The sequence below is a fragment of the Tachyglossus aculeatus genome, chromosome 8 (assembly GCF_015852505.1).
Source record: "Tachyglossus aculeatus isolate mTacAcu1 chromosome 8, mTacAcu1.pri, whole genome shotgun sequence".
NCBI classification, from domain to species: domain Eukaryota; kingdom Metazoa; phylum Chordata; class Mammalia; order Monotremata; family Tachyglossidae; genus Tachyglossus; species Tachyglossus aculeatus.
This window is the reverse complement of record NC_052073.1, coordinates 19,098,256-19,104,879: the sequence shown is the minus strand read 5'-3', so window position 1 is coordinate 19,104,879 and position 6,624 is coordinate 19,098,256. Positions and strand designations below refer to the sequence as shown.

The 6,624-nt window shown below is 45.7% G+C and overlaps 1 protein-coding gene across 3 annotated transcripts in view; it reads left to right on the top strand.

Moving 5' to 3' along the window:
• Positions 1–733: 733 nt before the first annotated feature.
• The window catches only part of RBBP8NL (RBBP8 N-terminal like), a 53,563-nt gene continuing 47,672 nt past the window's right edge, over positions 734–6,624 (top strand). For all 3 annotated transcript variants that reach the window (XM_038750382.1, XM_038750381.1, XM_038750383.1), the window contains exon 1: positions 734–777. The gene's annotated coding sequence lies outside the window, so the exon portion shown is untranslated. The remainder of the gene's footprint in view (positions 778–6,624) is intronic.

Genomic DNA, 6,624 nt, shown 5'->3' with positions numbered 1-6,624 from the left:
AAATCCACCCACAGTCCTCTGCCCCGACTGCAAGGGCACAAGAAAGGGCAGAACTGAGCTGGTTGCCAGACCAGTTCTACCCTAGGGAAATAACTTCATTATCCAACCTAGGGAAAAACCTCAGAGTTAAGGCGAATCACTTTCGACCACGTCTGTATGTCCCAGATATTTGAAGGCTTATAAAAAGTCTTTGATGGTGCTATTCAGGACTCTTTCACACTTGAAATGAATAACTCACTCCAAACAGGCAGAAGGGAGGCAAGCAAGCAAGTGACCCCCGGGACCTTGAAGCAAGTGTTCGGCCAGTGTAGAAGCTGCCAAAGAGTTTGAGTATTAAACAAGACCCAGCTGTGTTTTTTCTCTTGTCAAGCTTATGTTATAAACTAAAAAACAAAAAACCACCTTAATGTCAGAACGCATTATTGAAATAGACCTGTTTGTTAAACTGGATTGACTTCAACCAACAGCACAGGCTGAACCGTAATTATGGGAAAACAATCAGATCTCTATTTGAGTTCAAACCCTACTCGTTTTACCACTTTTTTGTGTTATAGCAGAACTTGTTTGGCAGCTTCGGCTATGCTTTGCCTCCTTTCTGCTTCTGGATTGAAGAAACGCAAACCAGTATAGCGAGTTTGGCCAAAAATTATGGCTTATTGTCTGTGCAAGTTCACACACTGCTCACTTATATCTCTCCGGTGTACCAGACGATCGTTTCTTGATTTAAACGTAAAGGCTGGAACTCAACACAGAAGTCGAGAGGGGCAGAAACATGATGTGAGTACCACTGGGCTATGGCTGACCTTTGTGCGCTGTATCTGGGCGATGTCTGTTATGTAAAACAAACAAAAAAAAAACCCTGACTTACTGAGTACCCACAATGGAGGGAAAGGGAGAGGGAGCGGGGGAGCAAATTCAGGTTTGCCACTGGCGTTTGGTTCAGGGAGGCTTTCTGCTCTAACCTGAGCCCCTCAAATCATTGCCTGCTTTTTCTGTGTCATGGCCGGAATACAACAGGGTTTTTCTGGTTCTGACAGCAGACGTCTGGGGGGCAGGGGAAAGGATTTTCCTCTAGACTGTAAGCACAGTATGGGCAGGGATTGTGCCTGCTAATTCTGTTGAACTGTACTCCCCCAATTGCTTAGTACAGTGCTCTGCACATAGTAAGTGCTCAATAAACATGATTGATTGATTGATTGACTTTTCTGTTCCAACTGCACAATTATGCGGAAGGCGATTTCATTACCTCTGAAGAGTGGAATATCAAGCAGCCCCCTGAGCAAGCTGTAGTATGGGGTTCACCTCTGCTGCTTGTTTGAAAAGTCTAAATGAACCTATTCACTTAAGCCTGGGGAGAAGGATGAATTCCATTGTCGTGTGAGTTATTGAGGTAGGGCCGAGTTTAATCGGGCTCAGGGAAATAGACACTCAGCTCCAGATTCCCAGTAGGGCTGCCAATTCATCTGCAAGTCACCCGGGAATGAGCCACGGATGTGGGGAAAGTGGGTGGTTGGAGGGAACAGATACATTCTGGTGCTGACCACAGTTCCTTCTCAGAGGTTAGGGACCTGAGTGGGGAGTGAAGGTTTGCTTTATCTCTTTCCACCACCACCCCCAACTCCTTTTTTCATGAAGGAAGAAGGGGTGGGGATGGCTGTAATAAAGTGAACTAGTGAGGCTTGCAAAAAGGCTTCTGGGTTGCTAGACTTTGGAAATGTCATGTGCCTCACAACTGCACTAAAAAACGGTTTTCACCGGGACCAGGGTCTGCCCCCCAGCCAGACTTTGAAAATAACTTTCTTAAAGGGCCCTCCCCTTGCCTCTACCCTGCCCCACCCCACTCCTCCTCCCATCACATCCATTGTGCCCTGATCTACAGGAATTTGCTTTATTTCCCTGGGAGTCAGATTGCAGGGGGTTGTTAACCTAGCTGCCTGAGGACTGAGAGCAAGGTGACACCGCTGGTTCCCAGCCTGCTTCTTACTCCTGCATTGTTCCTCACAATGTGCATCTGAGGCCAGGCCCTGTCCTGGGGATGCCTTTGGGTGGCCACTGTCCGGAAACCACAAGTACAGGTGCAGGGGCCTGAGCTGAAGAGCCCCTGTTGTAGTTAGTAGGAGAAGACTGCATACTGCAGGGGTTTCCTCTGGTTCTTTTCCCATTTAAAGAGCCACTCCCCCAGGATCACCCTGGGCAAGTGAGGTGAGGCATGAACACCATATCCGGCATAAAGCTGATTTGAAGAGTTAATTGGGGTGGAGGCAAGAGGGAGAATTTCCACTGGAGCAGCTGCCCCAGGGCCCTGAAGGGGAGGCATTCTTTGTGGTGAGATGTCTGAAACCTTCAAGGACAGCAGCAAACAATCAATGGTATTCACTGAGTGCTTACTGTGGACAGAGCTAAGCACTGTGCTAAGCACTTGGGAGAGTACAGTACAACAGAGTAGAGCTCAAAGTAGAGAGGGGCTATAAGCCAACACCCTTCCACAACATATTTATTCATTCAATCGTATTTTTTGAATGCGTACCATGTGCAAAGCACTACACTAAGTAGTTGGGAGAATACAATATAAAAAAAACAGTTACATTCCCTGCCCACAATGAGCTTGGTATTGGGGCAGTCCCGAGAAGTCCAGGACTCTCCTCCTTGGGATTTAGAGTGCGTTTCAAAGTCTGGACTCTGGAGACTCAGGATCACAGGTGCCCACTTCCCGTGGGGGCTGACAGGGAAACCATCGCATCCACGGTTCCCTGGGTTGGACTTCCAAACTCGCTCACCCCACGTCTCTGACAACACCTGAGCATTTCCAGTCAAGGCTGAAAAGACCTAAGATGGTGTCTTTGGGGTTTGCTACTTCTCTTTTTGTTGTTTTTTTATGGTATCTTTTAAGCTTTGCACTTAGTGCTGGGGTAGGTACAAGCTAATTGAGATGGACATGGTCCATGTCCCACATGGTGTTCACAGTCCTAATCCCCATTTTACAGATGAGGTAACTGAGGCAGTGAGAAGTAAAGTGACTTGCCCAAGGTCATATAGCATATATATCTGTAATTTTATTTATTTGTGTTGATGTCTGTCTCCCCGTCTCTAGACTGTGAGCTCGTTGTGGGCAGGGATTGTCACTCTTTATTGTCGTACTATTGTATTGTACTTTCCCAAGCAATTAGTACAGTGCTTTGCACACAATATGGTTGAATGAATTAATTAATGAATGAAGAGGCAGAGCCAGGATTAGAACACAGGTCCTTCTAACTTCCAGGCCTGTGCTCTATCCTCTATCCTAGGTCGTGCTGCTTCCCTAAAAGCTCTCCCCTAAAATCTCTGCCTCTTTTGGGCCCCTGTGCTCAAAATGAAATTTGGCACCACTGCTCAGCATCATCAGAGGCTTTAAGCCCCCTCTCTCCCTTGGAATGCTAGAGGCAAATGCGATTGGCCATGGTGGAGGTCTGAAGCAGAAGTGGATCCCGCTAGATTGTAAGTCCCTCAAGAGGAGGGATCATGTCTACTAACTCTACTGTATTGTTCTCTCCCAAGGGCTTAGTACAGTGCTCTACACATAGTCAGCACTCTAAATACCATTGATCAATTGACTGACTGATGCCTGGAACTGCCTGGCCCTAGTCCTCTTGGTGTTTGACCAGAGATGGCTCAGTTTGGGTAACTGAATGCAGTTGGCTCTGGTGCTCTCAGGCAGTCATGTAGCCAACTCAGTTCAGTTATCTGGATATTCTGTGTGCAGATCACCAGCTTTCCGTTGTGACAAAATCTCTTGAAGAAACAATGTCTGAGCCTTGGTGAGAAACTATGTGAAGGAATTCATTAAGTGCTAGTGGGTTGCCCACTGTCACTCACCCTTTCTCACCTCTGCCAGTCATATTCTCAATGGACAAATCAGTGAGCAAGTAGGTGGGCAAAGGTGAAAAGTTCTGGCAGTGGTAGAATAATGAACTCACACTTCTGAAGAGACTGGAACCTCAATCCAGTTCCTTAAACCACTCAGCCATGCAACCTATGTATAGTTGTTCATTGTAACTACAACTAATACCATGACTGGTTTTATCAGAAACCTGAGAGCCTTTTCCAACCTGATCACAAGAGCCACTCAGAACTGAGGCCCTGTGAAGTGATCATTTTTTAGCATTTTGACTAAGGGCCCATGGAGAAACAATAGTGGATCACCAAGGTCCTCAACTCTCCTGACCTGATGGTCTTACTTTATGCTCTGCATCAGTTACTTTCTGTCCCCTGTACCCTTGTACCTGTGGCTATTCAGAAAACCTGAATATATTGGAAATTTATGTATTTATTCATTTACATTAATATCTGTCTTCCCCTCTAGACTGTGAGCTCGTTGTGGGCAGAGAATGTGTCTGATGTTACATTGTACTCTCCCAAGCGCTTAGTACAATGCTTTGCATACAGTAGGTGCTCAATAAATATGATTGAATGAATGAATACCTGGTGAGGGAGGATGAAGCGATCTGGTTATGTGCTGCTGCTAGGAGAATCCGTGGCTCTCCTCCTAGGATTGGAGTTACTGTGGCAGGAAATGAGTGCTTGGAGGCCAGATTCGTTCGAATTCTAGTTGCTAAGATCTTTTCTGGATTGACTGCCATTTGGGACCCATTTCCTGTCAGTTGGGGTTCAGTGTGATGGAAGCTGCTTGAAGCTGCCCAGCCAAAGGGACCTTTTACTCCTTCACCGGGGCAGGCTAATCCAAAAGGTCATCTTTCCCACTCCTCTCTTCTCCATTTGCTGGGCTCCATTCCATAAGCGCAAGTGGAATGAACGGCGTCCACGAGCCTTATGCCCCAACTTGCATGATCTCATTCCTGGGCATTGCAGTCCCTCTCAGCCTTGGCTGAATTAGGTACAGTTCAGCCAAAAGTCGAAGGATAGTGGAGAAGGACTTCCAAAACCCCTTCCAGACCCATGGCCCTTGCTCTCCAAAGGTAGATGGATTACCCCAACTTTTCCCTAAGTTTTAAAGGCATCTTTTAATCTAGGAGTTTCCTAGTCTTTAAAATGGATCAATCAATCAATCAATGGTATTTATTAAGCCCTTATAATAATAATCATAATAATAATTATGGTACTTGTTAAGTGCTTTACTATGTGACAAGCACTGTTTTAAGCACTTGGGTAAAAACAAGTTAATCAGGTTGGACACAGTCCCTGTCCCACATGGGGTTCACACTTTTAATCCCCATTTTGCAGGTGAGATAACTGAGACCCAGAGAAGTTAAGTGACTTGTCTAAGGTCACACAATAGACATGTGGTAGAGCTGGGATTAGAACCCAGGTCCTTCTGACTCCAAGGCCCATGCTCTATACACTAGGCCATGCTGATGAACCCTTATTATGGACATTAATTAATTAATTCATTCAATCAATCATATTTATTGAGCACTTACCGTGTGCAGAGCACTGTACTAAGCACTTGGAAAGTGCAATTTGGCAACTGTACTTAGCCCTTGGGAGAGTACAATATAACAGAATTAGCAGACATTTCCACAGCATAATGAGCTTACATCAATCAGCAGCTGATTGGTGCTGCTGATCTGAATATCTCAGATATTCTCCTTCTAAATCTGTGAGATAAATAGGAATGAGAATCAAATATACCATTTTCCAGATGGAAAAATAGACACAGAAAAGTTCAGTAAGCTAATCAATCAATGGTATTTATTGAGTGCTTACTATGTGCAGAGCACTGTTCTAGGTGTTAAAAGTAAATTCAGTAGTCTTCCAAATCATGCTATTTCCTCTGGCTTTCACAACCATTACTAATTTTATGGCATGTTTGAAGGCTTGCTCTCTATCAAGCACTACACTAGATGCCGGGGTAAATATGAGCTAGACTACTAAAAAATGGTCCCCGTCTGGACCATGAGACTCTTAATCCAAGTGAGAGAAAGCAGGCATCTAGAACCACAAGTATAAATTTCCCACAACATAAGTTGCAAACACCAATAACAGCAAATGAATGATAAAGCAATCCATATTAGGAACATAAACATAGGCAGCAAAAACCCAATTTCAAGGGTGCAGTCCTCAAACTCCCCACTGCTAAAGGTCAACAATCCTTGGTTGTGCACAGATGTGAATTTACAACATTTTAAAGACTGTTAGAGGTTTCACTTCCAGGGTGTCCTCCTGGAGGTAATCTGGCCCTGCCCTTGGGCTGCTGCAGACTCCCAGAAAGACTGCTAGAGAGACCCCAGGAGAGTGGGTCTCTTTATCAGCCTAATCAAAAGGTCACCTAAGGTGGGCCTCATCACACTGCACTCTGGGACTGCTGAAAGTGAATTCCAGCTCACAAATCATGGCTTCTGGCCCAGTTCCCAGAGTGCAAAATGTCCCAGGGGTTCTGATGCACTGGGCTTCAGTCTGGGTTCCTGGGGAGTGAGAGGGTGGCTTTACCATGTGCCAAATGAAGAATCCTTCCCTTTTCCCCAGGATCCCAGGAAGGTAGGGCTTCAGGGCACCACCAACCAGCAGGCAAGATCTCACAATGAAATGGGCACCAGGAAGTTGCAATTCCATTGAATGGGAATCAGAGCACCTGGTTCTTAGTCCAAGCTCTGCTACAGCCTTGCTCTGCAGCCTGGACTAAACCACACC